The sequence below is a fragment of the Triticum aestivum genome, chromosome 4B (assembly GCF_018294505.1).
Source record: "Triticum aestivum cultivar Chinese Spring chromosome 4B, IWGSC CS RefSeq v2.1, whole genome shotgun sequence".
Lineage (NCBI taxonomy): Eukaryota > Viridiplantae > Streptophyta > Magnoliopsida > Poales > Poaceae > Triticum > Triticum aestivum.
This window is the reverse complement of record NC_057804.1, coordinates 554,664,480-554,684,034: the sequence shown is the minus strand read 5'-3', so window position 1 is coordinate 554,684,034 and position 19,555 is coordinate 554,664,480.

The following is a 19,555-nucleotide window of genomic DNA, read 5'->3' as shown; positions in this document are numbered from 1 at the left end:
CCATTGCTATGTTCAGAGGATGACGTCACGGCGGTTTAAAAAGTTTCAGGAGAAGACAATATGGCCGTTTATGAAAATACAAGAAGATGCCAGCAAGGGATATTTGAAGTATTGAAGATTGACATGAACAAATTCAAATCAATCTGGGGCCTAATGTGGAGGATATAGCTACTGAGTATAAACCGGCCAGGAGGGTCCGGTTCACCCTTGACTATGTTGAAGCCCATGAAGATCCGGAAGATGGCGCTTTACTAAAAGAAGCATAGAAGCCCGAAGCCCAAAGGCGGATTAGGGCCCATAGTGGTAAACCGCCATGACTATGTAAACTTGTAGTATAAGTTAGGAAAGGAGAGACCGAGCCGGACACTTTGTATGAGTCGGCCTCGGGGATCTGTAAACCGGTCGGGCGTCAACCTGTGTATATAAAGGGGCGACCCAGCGGCGGTTCAGGGACGACAGACAACAACTCGAGACTCAGGCAAGCGTATTCCGCTCCCCCGCTCCCTGATCATCGAAACCCAATCAATCCCATCACAACTAGACGTAGGCTTTTACCTTCATCGAAGGGGCCGAACTAGTATAACTCGCGTGTCCCTTGTCCGGTTTAACCCCTTCAAGCTAACCCGTTGCGATGGCTCCATGACTAAGTCCTTTCACAAGGACATCTGACGTGATAATTCCACGACAATACCTTTATAGTCACCCGGTTACATTGTGACGTTTGGTACACCCAAAGCACTCCTACGGCATCCGGGAGTTACACGATGTCATGGTCTAAGGAAATGATACTTGACATTGGAAAAGCTCTAGCAAACGAACTACACGATCTTGTGGTATGCTTAGGATTGGGTCTTATCCATCACATCATTCTACCAATGATGTGATCCCGTTATCAATGACATCCAATGTCCATGGTCAGGAAACCGTGACCATCTATTGATAAACGAGCTAGTCAACTAGAGGCTCACTAGGGACATGTTGTGGTCTATGTATTCACACATGTATTACGATTTCCGGATAGCACAATTATAGCATGAATAATAGACAATTATCATGAATGAGGAAATATAATAATAACCATTTTATTATTGCCTCTAGGCCATATTTCCAACAATAACATAGGGTGATATAGAACTAGCTCCAATTCATCAATGTAATGTAGGCATGTATTCCGCAAATAGTCATACATGCTTACGGAAAAGAACTTGCATGACATCTTTAGTCCTACCCTCCTGTTTTCAGCGGGCTCCTTACGGAAACTAAGGGATATTAAGGCCTCCTTTTAATAGAGAACCGGAACAAAGCATTCGCACATAGTGAATACATGAACTCCTCAAACTACGGTCATCACCGAGAAGTATCCCGATTATTGTCACTTCAGGATTGTCGGATCATAACACATAATAGGTGACTATAGACTTGCAAGATAGGATCAAGAACACACATATATTCATGAAAACATAATAGGTTCAGATCTGAAATCATGGCACTCGGGCCCTAGTGACAAGCATTAAGCATAGCAAAGTCATAGCAACATCAATCTCAGAACATAGTGGATACTAGGGATCAAACCCTAACAAAACTAACTTGATTACATGGTAAATATCATCCAACCCGTCACCGTCCAGCAAGCTTACGATGGAATTACTCACGCACGGCGGTGAGCATCATGAAATTAGTGATGGAGGATGGTTGATGATGACGACGGCGACGAATCCCCCTCTCCGGAGCCCCGAACGGACTCCAGATCAGCCCTCCCGAGAGAGATTAGGGCTTGGCTGCGGCTCCGTGTCGTGAAACGTGATGAAACTTTCTCCTTGATTTTTTTCTCCCCGAGACAGTATATATGGAGTTGGAGTAGATGTCGGGAGGTGTCCCGGGGGCCCATGAGATAGGAGGGCACGCCCTAGGGGGGGGGGCGCCCCCTGTCTCGTGGACAGCCCGTGGGCCCCCTGGCCTTCATTCTTTCGCCAAAAATTCTTATTAATTCTGAAAAGTGCTTCCGTAGATTTCCAGGACATTCCGAGAACTTTTCTTTTCTACACATAAAACAACATCATGGCAGTTCTGCTGAAACAGCGTCAGTCCGGTTAAGTTTCATTCAAATCATGCAAGTTAGAGTCCAAAACAAGGGCAAAAGTGTTTGGAAAAGTAGATACGTTGGAGACGTATCAACTCCCCCAAGCTTAAACCTTTGCTTGTCCTCAAGCAATTCAGTTAATAAACTGAAAGTGATAAAGAAAAACTTTTAAAAACTATGTTTGCTCTTGTTGTTGTAACATGAAAAGCCAACATTCAAGTTTCAGAAAATATTATGAACTAACCATACTAACAATAACACATAGGTCTCACAATTACTCATATCAATAACATAATCAGCTAGCGAGCTATAATAATAAAACTCGGATGACAACACTTTCTCAAAATAATCATAACATGATATAACAAAATGGTATCTTGCTAGCCCTTTCTGAGACCGCAAAACATAAATGCAGAGCACCTTTAAAGATCAAGGACTGACTAAACATTGTAATTCATGGTAAAAGAGATCCAGTCAAGTCATACCCAATATAAATCAATAATAATTAAAGCAAACGATAATGTGCTCTCCAGTGGGTGCTTTAAATAAGAAGGGTGATGACTCAACATAAATGTAAATAGATAGGCCCTTCGCAGTGGGAAGCAGGGATTTGTAGAGGTGCCAGAGCTCGATTTTAAAATAGAGATTGAATAACATTTTGAGCGGCATACTTTTGCTGTCAACGCAACAACTATGAGATGGATGTATCTGCCATACTACATGCATTATAGGCAGTTCCCAAACAGAATGGTAAAGGTTTATACTCCCCCAACCACCAACAAGCATCAATCCATGGCTTGCTCGAAACAACGAGTGCCTCCAACATACAACAACCCTGGGGGAGTTTTGTTTAATTATTTTGATTTGCTTTGATCTTTTTGGATCATGGGACTGGGCATCCCGGTTACCGGCCCTTTCTCGTGAATGAGGAGCGGAGTCCACTCCTCGTGAGAATAACCCACCTAGCATGGAAGATATAGGCAGCCCTAGTTGAAAAATGAGCTGCTCGAGCATACAAAACAGAATTTCATTTGAAGGTTTTGAGTTTGGCACATACAAATTTACTTGGAACGACAGGTAAATACCGCATATAGGAAGTTATGGTGGACTCATATGGAACAACTTTGGCATTTAATGAGTTTGGATGCACAAGCAATATTCCCGCTTAGTATAGGTGAAGGCTAGCAAAAGACTGGGGAGCGACCAACTGAGAGAGCGACAACAGTCGTAAACATGCATTAAAACTAATTTACACCGAGTACAAGCATGAGTAGGATATAATCTACCATGAACATAAATATCATGAAGGCTATGTTGATTTGATTCAACTACATGCGTGAACATGTGCCAAGTCTAGTCACTCAATTCATTTAAAGGAGGATACCATCCCATCATACCACATCATACTCATTCTAATAGCATGTTGGCACTCAAGGTAAACCATTATAACTCATAGCTAATCAAGCATGGCACAAGCAACTATAATCTCTAAATGTCATTGCAAATATGTTTACTTCATAATAGCTGACTCAGGAATGATGAATCATCATATTTACAAAAACAAGAGAGGTCGAGTTCATACCAGCTTTTCTCATCCCAATAAGTCCATCATATATCATCATTATTGCCTTTCACTTGCACGACCGAACAATGTGTATAATAATAAGAGTGCACGTGCATTGGACTAAGCTGGAATCTGCAAGCATTCAACTCAAGAGAGAAGACAAGTAATATGGGCTCTAAGTTAAATAAACAATCATGCATATAAGAGCCACTAAGCATTTCCAATATAGTCTTCTCGACCCCCAAAAGAAAGAAAAGAAAATAAAACTATTTACACGCGAAAGCTCCCAACAAGTAAAAGAAGAATAAGAAATCTTTTTGGGTTTTCATTTTAATTTCTACTACAAGCAAGGAAATTAAACTAACTAATTTTTTTGGTTTTTCTTAAAGTTTATCAAGCACACAAGAAGAAAACTAGAAAAAGAAATTTAAACTAACATGGATAATACAATGAAAGAGTATGAGCACCGACGACTAGTGTGTGAACATGAATGTAAAGTCGGTGAGAAATACGTACTCCCCCAAGCTTAGGCTTTTGGCCTAAGTTGGTCTAATACCAAGGACCGCTTGGCTGATATCCATAAGTGAAACTGGGGTTGTACTGAGATGCAGAGGCGACCGCCTCCTGAGCAGTAGTGTGTTGGCGAGCTGCCTCCATTCCCCTCTCATATTCGGTTGCTTCTTCCCTGGTGACAACATATCTTCCTTTTTCCTGATAATTAAAAAGGTAGGGAGCAGGAAGAGTAACAGGGACGATGTGGCGTCTGTCATAGGTTAGTCAATAATGGAGGAATTGTTCATTCCTCTCAAGAAAATGATGATCTTTCATAGCTTCTTTATCCAAATAAACAGGAGGTACAAGCATATCCCCCTCTCGTGGGGCTATATTAAGAAAATTAGCCACACGGGTTGCATTAATTCCTCCAAAGAAATCTCCCTTTTTATTATTATTATGCAACCTACGTGCAACTATTGCCCCCAAGTTATAGCTTCTATAACCTGACACAGCACTCTTGAGGACACAAAGATCAGGAGCACACATGTGACATACTTTGTCCTTACCGTTAATGCATCTACCAATAAAGAGAGCAATGTAATGTATAGCAGGAAAATGGATGCTCCCTATGGTAGCTTGTGTTACGTCCATAGATTCTCCCACAGTAATACTGGCAAGAAAATCTCTAACTTCAGATTTGGGAGGATTATTAATATTACCCCACTACGGGAGTTTGCAAGCAGTTGTGAAATCCTCTAAATCCATGGTATAAGATGTATCGTAAATATCAAACACAACCCTAGTAGAATTACGCAAAGAAATATATTCGAACCTCCACACAAAGGAATCAGTCAATTAATAATATTGAGCACACATATCTTGTAAGAAGTCCTCCAGCTCGGCATTACGCACATACGCGTCAAATTCATCCTTGAAGCATGCTTCGACCATAAAATCATCGGATGGCCACTCACAAGCCCATACACTTGCGTCCCTCGGAAAATTAACATCTTGTTCACGTATAGCAATCCTTGGCCCTTCCTTTCCCGAGAAACAACCTTGGTACATTCTTCTAAGCATATTTATTTTTCTGAAAATTTCTGAAATTTTAGTAACTTCAAAATAAAAGTGGATAAAACTAAACAAGATTGATAGCAACTACTCTTACAAGTGCCTAGAGCCTATATCATGCATTGGAATTGCTTGGGACCTCAAAAATTTAACATGCAAGCTCAAGAACATGGTCACCTATGCAGCAAAAATTTGCAATGAATAAAGCACTAGGACAAAAACTATTTGGACCGATGGAGGAGTCACATACCAAGCAACAATCTCCCAAAGCAGTTTTGCGAATGGATCTTTGAGCTAAGAGATCGAAAATCGCAGCAAAACAAGCTAGAACTCGGGCTTGAGCTGGATGGGGATTTTTTTGGGTAGAAGATGAAGTGTGTGGGTGCTGGCATAAGTGGAGGGGACCCACCAAGGGCCCACGAGACAGGGGGCGCGCCCTACAGGGGGGCGCCCTCCTCTCTCGTGGCCTGGTGTTTGCCCCTTTTGCAGTGCTTTCAGTGCCTAAAATCCTCAAATATTCCAGAAAAAATCATACTAAATTTGCAGGGCATTTGGAGCACTTTTATTTTCAGACTATTTTTTAATGCACGGATAATTCAGAAAACAGACGGATAATACTATTTTTGCTTTATTTATTCTAAATAACAGAAAGTAAAAAGAGGGTACAGAAGGTTGTGCCTTCTAGTTTCATCCATCTCGTGAACATCACAATGAATCCACTAAGAAGGTTGATCAAGTCTTGTTAACAAACTCATTCTGAATAACACAGAACCGGAGAAATTTCGAATAACACTAAGTTACCTCAATGGGGATATGGAAATCCCCAACAATAAGAATATCATACTTTTTCTTGATAGTAGGGAGAGGAAATTCAAAATCTCCAAAAGTAATAGTTGGAACTTTTTCAATAGAATTGATGCTATGAACTTGAGATTGTTTCCTCGGAAAGTGTACCGTATGCTCATTACCATTAACATGAAAAGTGACATTGCCTTTGTTGCAATCAATAACAGCCCCTGCAGTATTAAGAAAAGGTCTACCAAGGATAATAGACATGCTATCGTCCTCAAGAATATCAAGAATAACAAAGTCCGTTAAGATAGTGACATTTGCAACCACAACAGGCACGTCCTCACAAATACCGACAGGTATAGCAGTTGATTTGTCGGCCATTTGCAATGATATTTCAGTAGGTGTCAACTTATTCAATTCAAGTCTACAATATAAAGAGAGAGGCATAACACTAACACCGGCTCCAAGATCACATAAAGCAGTTCTAACATAATTTGTTTTAATAGAGCATGGTATAGTTGGTACACCCAGATCTCCAAGTTTCTTTGGTCTTCCACCCTTAAAAATGTAATTAGCAAGCATGGTGGAAATTTTAGCTTCTGGTATCTTTCTTTTATTTGTGATGATATCCTCCATATACTTAGCATAAGGATTTACTTTAAGCATATCAGTTAAGCACATACGTAAGAAAATAGGTCTAATCATTTCAGCAAAGCGCTCAAAATCCTCATCATCCTTTGACTTGGATGGTTTGGGAGGAAAGGGCATGGGTTTCTAAACCCATGGTTCTCTTTCTTTACCGTGCTTCCTAGCAACAAAATCTCTCTTATCATAACGTTGATTCTTTGATTGTGGGTTATCAAGATCAACAGCAGGTTCAATCTCTACATCATTGTGTTTGCTAGGTTGAGCATCAACATGAACATTATTATTAACATTATCACTAGGTTCATGTTCATCACCTGATTGTGTTTCAGCATCAGAAATAGAAATATCATTTGGATTCTCAGGTGTGTCTACAGTAGGTTCACTGGAAGCATGCAAAGTTCTATCGTTTTTCTTTTTCTTCTTTTGAGAAGAACTAGGTGCCTCTAAATTATTTCTCTAAGAATCTTATTCGATTCTCTTAGGGTGGCCTTCAGGATATAGAGGTTCCTGAGTCATTCTACCAGTTCTAGTAGCCACTCTAACAGCAAAGTCATTTTTATTATTTAATTCCTCAAGCAAATCATTTTGAGCTTTGAGTACTTGCTCAGCTTGAGTAGCAACCATAGAAGCATATTTGCTAACGCCGTGAAGTTCATCTTTAACTCTAGCCACATTATCACCTACACGTCCTATCTCGAAAGCATTATTCTTTAACTCTCTACCAACATAAGCATTAAAACTTTCTTGTCTGGCCATAAAGTCATCAAATTCATCTAAGCATGGGCTATGAAATTTAGTAGAGGGTACTTCAACTTTATCATATCTATAGAGAGAATTTACCTTTACTACTTGTGTCAGGTTATCAAGACAATGTGGTTCTTCAGGCAGTAAATTAAGTCCATGTATTTCTTCAATAGGAGGTAAATTCTTAACATCTTCAGCTTTAATACCTTTTTCTTACAATCATTTCTTTGCCTCTTGCATATCTTCAGGACTGAGAAATAAAACACCTCTCTTCTTCGGAGTGGGTTTAGGAATAGGCTCAGGAGTTGGCTCAATTGGTTCAGGAATTACTTCAGGAACTGGCCCAGGAAGAGTCCAATTATTTTCATTAGTCAACATATTATTCAATAGTATTTCAGCTTCGTCGACTATTCTTTCCCTGAAAACACAACCAGCACAAGTATCCAAGTAGTCCTTGGAAGCATCGGTTAGTCCATTATAAAAGATATCAAGTATTTCATTTTTCTTAAGAGGATGATCAGGCAAAGCATTAAGTAACCGGAGAAGCCTCCCTCAAGCTTGTGGGAGACTCTCTTCTTTGATTTGCACAAAATTATATATTTCCCGCAAGGCAGCTTGTTTCTTATGAGCAGGGAAATATTTAGCAGAGAAGTAATAAATCATTTCCTGGGACTATGCACACAACCAGGAGCAAGAGAATTATACCAAGTCTTAGCATCACCTTTTAATGAGAACGGGAATATCTTAAGGATATATAAATAGCGAGACTTCTCATCATGAGTAAATAGGGTGGCTATATCATTCAACTTGGTAATATGTGCCACAACAGTTTCAGATTCAAGGCCATAAAAAGGATCATATTCAACTAAAGTAATAATATCAGGATCAACAGAGAATTCATAATCCTTATCAGTAACACAGATAGGTGAAGTAGCAAAAGCAGGATCGGGTTTCATTCTAGCATTAAGAGATTGTTGCTTCCATTTAGCTAATAATTTCTTAAGATCATTTCTATCATTGCAAGAAAGAATTTTCATAGCAGCTGTTTCATGCATAACATAACCCTTAGGAACAACAGGTAAAACATAATCATTGGGGGGACCTTCATCATCACTATCATCAATAATAGGTTCTTCAATATTTTCATTCGCCCTAAATATAGAAAGTTGTTCATCTAAAAGTTCACCTAATGGTAAAGTAGTATCACGCACAGAAGTAGTTTCATCATGCATAGAAGTGGCATCATCAATAACATGCGACATATCAGAATTCATAGCAGTAGCAGGTTTAGGTGTCGCAAGCTTACTTATAACGGAAGGAGAATCTAGTGCAGAGCTAGATGGCAGTTCCTTACGTCCCCTCGTAGTTGAGGGCAAAATAGTAGTTCGATCGTCCTTCAAGTTCTTCATAGTGATCAATAGATATAAATCCCAAGTGACTCAGAGAATAGAGCTATGCTCCCCGGCAACGGCGCCAGAAATTAGTCTTGATAACCCACAAGTATAAGGGATCGCAACAGCTTTCGAGGGTAGAGTATTCAACCCAAATTTATTGATTCGGCACAAGGGGAGCCATAGAATATTCTTGAGTATTAGCAGTTGAGTTGTCACTTCAACCACACCTGGATAACTTAGTATCTGCAGCAAAGTGTTTAGTAGAAAAAGTGGTATGATAATAATAGTAGCGGTAGCAACAGAAAAGTAAATAAGCGAAGAACAGTATGTGAAAAGCTCGTAGGCAATGGATTAGTGATGGATAATCATGCAGGATGCGATTCCTCATGCAATAGTTATTGAAGGAAATATGCCCTAGAGGCAATAATAAAGTTATTATTTATTTCCTCATATCATGATAAATGTTTATTATTCATGCTAGAATTGTATTAACCGGAAACATGATACATGTGTGAATACATGGACAAACATATAGTCACTAGTATGCCTCTACTTGACTAGCTCATTAATCAAAGATGGTTATGTTTCCTAACCATAGACATGTGTTGTCATTTGATTAATGGGATCACATCATTAGAAGAATGATGTGATTGACATGACCCATTCCGTTAGCCTAGCACTTGATCGTTTAGTATGTTGCTATTGCTTTCTTCATGACTTATACAAAGTTCCTACAACTATGACATTGTGCAACTCACGTTTACCGGAAGAACACTTTGTGTACTACCAAACGTCACAACGTAACTGGGTGATTATAAAGGTGCTCTACAGGTGTTTCCGAAGGTACATGTTGGGTTGGCATAATTCGAGATTAGGTTTTGTCACTCTGATTGTCGGAGAGGTATCTCTGTGCCCTCTCGGTAATACTCATCCCCTAAGACTTGCAAGCATTGTAACTAATGAGTTAGTTATAAGATGATGTGTTACAGAACGAGTAAAGAGGCTTGCCGGTAACAAGATTGAACTAGGTATTGGATACCGACGATCAAATCTCGGGCAAGTAACATACCAATGACAAAGGGAACAACGTATGTTGTTATGTGGTTTGACCGATAAAGATCTTCGTAGAATATGTAGGAACCAATATGGGCATCCAGGTTCCGCTATTGGTTATTGACCGAGAATGGTTCTAGGTCATGTCTACATAGTTCTCGAACCCGTAGGGTCCGCATGCTTAACGTTACGATGACATCGGAAAGGTTCCGGGTGAAATCGGGATTTTATCGGAACACCGGGGGGTTACCGGAACCCTCCCGGGGGTTAATGGGCCTTAGTGGGCCATAAGGGAGAAGAGGAGGGCCGGCCAGGGCAGGCCGCGCGCCCCCTCCCCCCTAGTCCTAATAGGACAAGGAAGGGGGGGCGCCCCCCTTTCCTCTTTCCCCTCCCCCCTTTCCTTCTCCACCAAGGCAAGATGGGAGTAGGACTCCTCCAGGCGCACCCCAAGGGGGCCGGCCGCACCTCCCCCTCCCTCTTTATATACGGGGGCAGGGGGCACCCCATAACACACAAGTTGATCTACGGATCGTTCCTTAGCCGTGTGCGGTGCCCTCCTCCACCATATTCCACCTCGGTCATATCGTCGCGGAGTTTAGGCGAAGCCCTGCGCCGGTAGAACATCATCATCGTCACCACGCCGTCGTGCTGACGGAACTCTTCCCCGAAGCTTTGCTGGATCGGAGCCCGGGGATCATCATCGAGCTGAACGTGTGCTGAACTCGGAGGTGCCGTACGTTCGGTGCTTGGATCGGTCGGATCGTGAAGACATACGACTACATCAACCGCGTTGTTATAACACTTCCGCTTACGGTCTACGAGGGTACGTGGACGAACACTCTCCCCTCTCGTTGCTATGCCATCACCATGATCTTGCGTGTGCGTAGGAATTTTTTTGAAATTACTATGTTCTCCAACAGTGGCATTCGAGCCTGGTTTTATGCGTAGATGTCATATGCACGAGTAGAACACAAGTGAGTTGTGGGAAATATAAGTCATACTGCTTACCAGCATGTCATACTTTGGTTCGGCGGTATTGTGAGATGAAGCGGCCCGGACCGACATTACGCGTACGCTTACGCGATACTGGTTTCACCGCTACGAGCACTCGTTGCTTAAACGTGACCGGCGGGTGTCTGTCTCTCTGACTTTAGCTGAATCAAGTGTGGCTACGCCCGGTCCTTGTGAAGGTTAAAACAGCACCAACTTGACAAACTATCGTTGTGGTTTTTTGATGCGTAGGTAAGAATGGTTCTTGCTAAGCCCGTAGCAGCCACGTACAACTTGCAACAACAAAGTAGAGGACGTCTAACTTGTTTTTGCAGGGCATGTTGTGATGTGATATGGTCAAGACGTGATGCTATATTTTATTGTATGAGATGATCATGTTTTGTAACCGAAGTTATCGGCAACTAGCAGGAGCCATATGGTTGTCACTTTATTGTATGAAATGCAAACGCCCTGTAATTGCTTTACTTTATCACTAAGCGGTAGCGATAGTCGTAGAAGCAATAGTTGGCGAGACGACAACGATGCTACGATGAAGATCAAGGTGTTAGGCCGGTGACGATGGTGATCATGACGGTGCTTCAGAGATGGAGATCACAAGCACAAGATGATGATGGCCATATCATATCACTTATATTGATTGCATGTGATGTTTATCCTTTATGCATCTTATCTTGCTTTGATTGACGGTAGCATTTTAAGATGATCTCTCACTAAAAATTATCAAGAAGTGTTCTCCCTGAGTATGCACCGTTGCCAAAGTTCGTCGTGCCCAGACACCACATGATGATCGGGTGTGATAAGCTCTACGTCCATCTACAACGAGTGCAAGACAGTTTTGCACACGCGGAATACTCAGGTTAAACTTGAAGAGCCTAGCATATACAAATATGGCCTCGGAACACGGAGACCGGAAGGTCGAGCGTGAATCATATAGTAGATATGATCAACATAGTGATGTTCACCATTGAAAACTACTCCATCTCACGTGATGATCGGTTATGGTTTAGTTGATTTGGATCACGTGATCACTTAGATGACTAGAGAGATGTCTGTCTAAGTGGGAGTTCTTAAGTAATATGATTAATTGAACCTAAATTTATCATTAACTTAGTACCTGATAGTATTTTGCTTGTCTATGTTTGTTTGTAGATAGATGGCTCGTGCTGTTGTTCCATTGAATTTTAATGCGTTCCTTGAGAAAGCAAAGTTGAAAGATGATGGTAGCAATTACACGGACTGGGTCCGTAACCTAAGGATTATCATCATTGCTGCACAGAAAAGTTACATCCTGGAAGCACCGCTGGGTGCCAGGCTTGCTGCTGATGCAACTGACGACGTTAAGAACGTCTGGCAGAGCAAAGCTGATGACTACTCTATAGTTCAGTGTGCCATGCTTTACGGCTTAGAACCGGGTCTTCAACGACGTTTTGAACGTCATGGAGCATATGAGATGTTCCAGGAGTTGAAGTTAATATTTCAAGCAAATGCCCGGATTGAGAGATATGAAGTCGCCAATAAGTTCTACAGCTGCAAGATGGAGGAGAATAGTTCTGTTAGTGAGCATATACTCAAAATGTTTGGGTATAATAATCACTTGATTCAACTGGGAGTTAAACTTCTGGATGATAGAGTCATTGACAGAATTCTCCAATCACTGCCACCAAGCTACAAGAGCTTTGTGATGAACTATAATATGCAAGGGATGAACAAGACTATTCCCGAGCTCTTCACAATGCTAAAAGCTACGGAGGTAGAAATCAAGAAGGAGGATCAAGTGTTGATGGTCAACAAGACCACTAGTTTCAAGAAAAAGGGCAAAGGGAAGAAGAAGGGGAACTTCAAGAAGAACAGCAAGCAAGTTGCTGCTCAAGAGAAGAAACCCAAGTCTGACCTAAGCCTGAAACTGAGTGCTTCTACTACAAGCAGACTGGTCACTGGAAGCGGAACTGCCCCAAGTATTTGGCGGATAAGAAGGATGGCAAAGTGAACAAAGGTATATGTGATATACATGTTATTGATGTTTACCTAACTAGAGCTCGTAGTAGCACCTGGGTATTTGATACTGGTTCCGTTGCTAATATTTGCAACTCGAAACAGGGACTACGGAGTAAGCGAGCACTGGCCAAGGACGAGGTGACGATGCGCATGGGAAACGGTTCCAAAGTCGATGTGATCGCGGTCGGCACGCTACCTCTACATCTACCTTCGGGATTAGTTTTAGACTTGAATAATTGTTATTTGGTGCCAGCGTTGAGCATGAACATTATATCTGGATCTTGTTTGATGCGAGACGGTTACTCATTTAAATCAGAAAATAATGGTTGTTCTATTTATATGAGTAATATCTTTTATGGTCATGCACCCTTGAAGAGTGGTCTATTTTTATTAAATCTCAATAGTACTGATACACATATTCATAGTGTTGAAACCAAAAGATGCAAAGTTAATAATGATAGTGCAACTTATTTGTGGCACTGCCGTTTGGGTCATATCGGTGTAAAGCGCATGAGGAAACTCCATACTGATGGACTTTTGGAATCACTTGATTATGAATCACTTGGTACTTGCGAACCGTGCCTTATGGGCAAGATGACTAAAACGTCGTTCTCTGGAACTATGGAGCGAGCAACTGATTTATTGGAAATCATACATACTGATGTTTGTGGCCCAATGAATGTTGAGGCTCGCGGCGGGTATCGTTATTTTCTCACCTTCACAGATGATTTGAGCAGATATGGGTATATCTACTTGATGAAACACAAGTCTGAAACATTTGAAAATTTCAAAGAATTTCAGAGTGAAGTGGAAAGCATCTTAACAAGAAAATAAAGTTTCTACGATCTGATCGTGGAGGAGAATATTTGAGTTATGAGTTTGGCCTACACTTGAAACAATGTGGAATAGTTTCGCAACTCACGCCACCTGGAACACCACAACGAAATGGTGTGTCCGAATGGTGTAATCGTACTTTACTGGATATGGTGTGATCTATGATGTCTCTTACTGATTTACCGCTATCATTTTGGGGTTATGCTTTAGAGACGACCGCATTCACGTTAAATAGGGCACCATAAAAATCCGTTGAGACGACGCCTTATGAACTATGGTTTGGAAAGAAACCAAAGTTGTCGTTTCTTAAAGTTTGGGGCTGCGATGCTTATGTGAAGAAACTTCAACCAGATAAGCTCGAACCTAAATCGGAGAAATGTGTCTTCATAGGATACCCAAAAGAGACTATTGGGTACACCTTCTATCACAGATCCTAAGGCAAGACATTCGTTGCTAAGAATGGATCCGTTCTAGAGAAGGAGTTTCTCTCGAAAGAAGTGAGTGGGAGGAAAGTAGAACTTGATGAGATAACTGTATCTACTCCTTTATTGGAAAGTAGTTCATCACGAGAACCGGTTCCTGTGACAACTACACCAATTAGTGAGGAAGCTAATGATAATGATCATGAAACTTCAGATCAAGTTTCTACTGAACCTCGTAGGTCTACTAGAGTAAGATCCGCACCAGAGTGGTACGGTAATCCTATTCTGGAAGTCATGCTGCTTGACCATGATGAACCTACGAACTATGAGGAAGCGATGATGAGCCCGGATTCCGCAAAATGGCTAGAAGCCATGAAATCTGAGATGGGATCCATGTATGAAAACAAAGTATGGACTTTGGTTGACTTGCCCGATGATCGGCAATCCATTGAAAATAAATGGATCTTTAAGAAGAAGACTGACACTGATGGTAATATAACTGTCTACAAAGCTCGACTTGTTGCAAAAGGTTTTCGACAAGTTCAAGGGGTTGACTACGATGAGACTTTCTCACCGTAGCGATGCTTAAGTCCGTCCGAATCATGTTAGCTATTGCTGCATTTCATGATTATGAAATTTGGCAAATGGATGTCAAGACTGCATTCTTGAATGGATTTCTAGAAGAAGAGTTGTATATGATGCAGCCGGAAGGTTTTGTTGATCCAAAAGGTGCTGACAAAGTGTGCAAGCTCCAGCGTTCCATTTATGGACTGGTGCAAGCATCTCGGAGTTGGAATAAACGCTTTGATAGTGTGATCAAAGCATATGGTTTTATACAGACTTTTGGAGAAGCCTGTATTTACAAGAAAGTGAGTGGGAGCTCTGTAGCATTTCTAATTTTATATGTAGATGACATATTATTAATTGGAAATGATATAGAATTTATGGATAGCATAAAAGGATACTTGAATAAAAGTTTTTCAATGAAAGACCTCGGTGAAGCTGCTTACATATTGGGCATCAAGATCTATAGAGATAGATCAAGACGCTTAATAGGACTTTCACAAAGCACATACCTTGACAAAATTTTGAAAAGGTTCAAAATGGATCAGGCAAAGAAAGGATTCTTGCCTGTGCTACAAGGTGTGAAGTTGAGTCAAACTCAATGCCCGACCACAGCAGAAGATAGAGAGAAAATGAAAAATGTTCCCTATGCTTCAGCCATAGGCTCTATCATGTATGCAATGCTGTGTACCAGACCTGACATATGCTTAGCAATAAGCTTGGCAGGAAGGTACCAAAGTAATCCAGGAGTGGATCACTGGACAGCGGTCAAGAACATCCTGAAATACCTGAAAAGGACTAAGGATATGTTTCTCGTATATGGAGGTGACAAAGAGCTAGTCGTAAACGGTTACGTCGATGCAAGCTTTGACACTGATCCAGACGATTCTAAATCGCAAACCGGATACATGTTTTTATTAAACGGTGGAGCTGTAAGTTGGTGCGGTTCTAAACAAAGCGTCGTAGCGGGATCTACATGTGAAGCGGAGTACATAGCTGCTTCGGAAGCAGCAAATGAAGGAGTCTGGATGAAGGAGTTCATTTCCGATCTAGGTGTCATACCTAGTGCATCGGGACCAATGAAGATCTTCTGTGACAATACTGGTGCAATTGCCTTGGCAAAGGAATCTAGATTTCACAAGAGGACCAAGCACATCAAGAGATGCTTCAATTCCATTCGGGACCAAGTCCAAGTGGGAGACCTAGAGATTTGCAAAATACATACAGATCTGAATGTTCCAGACCCGTTGACTAAGCCTCTCTCACGAGCAAAACATGATCAACACCAAGACTCCATGGTTGTTAGAATCATTACTATGTAATCTATATTATTGACTCTAGTGCAAGTGGGAGACTGAAGGAAATATGCCCTAGAGGCAATAATAAAGTTATTATTTATTTCCTCATATCATGATAAATGTTTATTATTCATGCTAGAATTGTATTAACCGGAAACATGATACATGTGTGAATACATAGACAAACATATAGTCGCTAGTATGCCTCTACTTGACTAGCTCATTAATCAAAGATGGTTATGTTTCCTAACCATAGAAATGTGTTGTCATTTGATTAATGGGATCACATCATTAGAAGAATGATGTGATTGACATGACCCATTCCGTTAGCCTAGCACTTGATCGTTTAGTATGTTGCTATTGCTTTCTTCATGACTTATACAAAGTTCCTACAACTATGAGATTGTGCAACTCATGTTTACCGGAAGAACACTTTGTGTGCTAACAAACGTCACAACGTAACTGGGTGATTATAAAGGTGCTCTACATGTGTTTCCGAAGGTACATGTTGGGTTGGCATAATTCGAGATTAGGTTTTGTCACTCCGATTGTCGGAGAGGTATCTCTGGGCCCTCTCGGTAATACTCATCACCTAAGCCTTGCAAGCATTGTAACTAATGAGTTAGTTATAAGATGATGTGTTACAGAACGAGTAAAGAGACTTGCCGGTAACGAGATTGAACTAGGCATGGATACCGACGATCAAATCTCGGGCAAGCAACATACCGGTGACAAAGGGAACAACGTATGTTGTTATGTGGTTTGACTGATAAAGATCTTCGTAGAATATGTAGAAACCAATATGGGCATCCAGGTTCCTCTATTGGTTATTGACCGAGAATGGTTCTAGGTCATGTCTACATAGTTCTCGAACCCGTAGGGTCCGCACGCTTAACGTTACGATGATAGTTTTATTATGAGTTTATATGTTTTGATGTACCGAAGTTTGTTCGGAGCCCCGGATGTGATCACGGACATGACGAGGAGTCTCGAAATGGTCGAGACATAAAGATTGATATATTGGAAGCCTATGTTTGGACATCGGAAAGGTTCCGGGTGAAATCGGGATTTTACCGGAACACCGGGGGGTTACCGGAACCCTCCCGGGGGTTAATGGGCCTTAGTGGGCCATGAGGGAGAAGAGGAGGGCCGGCCAGGGCAGGCCGCGCGCCCCCTCCCCCCTAGTCCGAATAGGACAAGGAAGGGGGGGCGGCTCCCCCCTTTCCTCTTTCCCCTCTCCCCTTTCCTTCTCCACCAAGGCAAGAGGGGGGAGTCCTACTCCCGATGGGAGTAGGCCTCCTCCAGGCGCACCCCAAGGGGGCCGGCCGCACCTCCCCCTCCCTCCTTTATATACGGGGGCAAGGGGGAACCCCATAACACACAAGTTGATCTACGGATCGTTCCTTAGCCGTGTGCGGTGCCCCCCTCCACCATATTCCACCTCAGTCATATCGTCGCGGAGTTTAGGCGAAGCCCTGCGCCGGTAGAACATCATCATCGTCACCACGCCGTCGTGCTGACAGAACTCTTCCCCGAAGCTTTGCTGGATCGGAGCCCGGGGATCGTCATCGAGTTGAACGTGTGCTGAACTCGGAGGTGCCGTACGTTCGGTGCTTGGATCGGTCGGATCGTGAAGACGTATGACTACATCAACCGCGTTGTTATAACGCTTCCGCTTATGGTCTACGAGGGTACGTGGACGAACACTCTCCCCTCTCGTTGCTATGCCATCACCATGATCTTGCGTGTGCGTAGGAAATTTTTTGAAATTACTACGTTCTCCAACAGTTATAACATAGGGTGATATAGAACTAGCTCCAATTCATCAATGTAATGCAGGCATGTATTCCGTAAATAGTCATACGTGCTTATGGAAAAGAACTTGCATGATATCTTTTGTCTTACCCTCCCATTTTCAGCGGGGTCCTTACGGAAACTAAGGGATATTAAGGCCTCCTTTTAATAGAGAACGGGAACAAAGCATTAGCACATAGTGAATACATGAACTCCTCGAACTACGGTCATCACCGAGAAGTATCCCGATTATTGTCACTTCGGGGTTGTCTGATCATAACACATAATAGGTGAATATAGAATTGCAAGATAGGATCAAGAACACACATATATTCATGAAAACATAATAGGTTAAGATCTGAAATCATGGCACTCGGGCCCTAGTGACAAGCATTAAGCATAGCAAAGTCATAGCAACATCAATCTCAGAACATAGTGGATACTAGGAATCAAACCCTAACAAAACTAACTTGATTACATGGTAAATCTCATCCAACCCATCACCGTCCAGCAAGCCTACGATGGAATTACTCACGCACAGCGGTGAGCATCATGAAACTGGTGCTGGAGGATGGTTGATGATGACGACGGCGACGAATCCCCCTCTCCGGAGCTCCGAACAGACTCCAGATCAGCCCTCCTGAGAGAGATTAGGGCTTGGCGGCGGCTCCGTGTCGTGTAAAACGATGAAACTTTCTCCTTGATTTTTTTCTCCCCGAGACGGTATATATGGAGTTGGAGTTGAGGTCGGGAGGTGTCCAGGGGGCCCACGAGATAGGAGGGCACGCCCTAGGGGGGGCGCCCCCTGTCTTGTGGACAGCCCGTGGGCCCCCTGGCCTTCATTCTTTCGCCAAAAATTCTTATTAATTCCGAAAAGTGCCTCCGTGGATTTCCAGGACATTCCGAGAACTTTTCTTTTCTACACATAAAAACAACATCATGGCAGTTCTGCTGAAAACAGCGTCAGTCCGGGTTAGTTTCATTCAAATCATGCAAGTTAGAGTCCAAAACAAGGGCAAAAGTGTTTGGAAGTGTAGATACGTTGGAGACGTATCACCTGTCAATAGGCTGTTGAAGGCTTCGGTCAGTCCGCTCTTTGCAGACCAAACCTTTTCCATGACCGCACCCATCAGGGTGCGGTGTTCCTCCATGAAGGAGGCATGTTGCAGTGCCTCCTGCATGGCGTCAGCGGCCTCTGGATTGGCAGAGGCCACCGACGGAGCTCCTTCTCCTCCCTCCTCTTTCGAAGGGGGATGTCGGTCTGAACTCGGAGCCGTACTGGCCTCCGGGGCGGTGTTCGGTGAGGGCCCGAACTGTTGAAGCTCCCCACCCTGGGTGGTCATGGGGGTCATCCTGCCCGGCTCTACAGTGTCCGAGGTGTTGTCCTTAGGAGCCTTCTGGACGGTCTCGTCCGCCCCTCCCCGGCTAGGAGATGGCCTTTGGGATGACACCTCGGTGTCCTCCATGGCAGGGAGAGAGAGGGCGCGAGATGGGCCGTCACTCTCCGCCTCTCTATGGGCTAGAGAGTTCCCCTCCGAAGAAGAGGGGATCGGGATCTCGCGTGGAGGGCTGAAAAGTATAAAAGGACTGGGCATGACAGAGGCAGATTAAAGCAATAATTAAACAAGTAAATTTCTGACACTTACGTTACGGCCAGGGGCTTATCCCTATGAACACTCTTCGGGTTGTGTTCGGACTCTGAGTCCAAACTGTCCGAGAGGACCACCCGCCCCCTCTTTGGTGTCGCCCCCTCCAGGTTCTCGGAGGCTGTCCTCTTTCCCCTCCTCGTCTTGAGG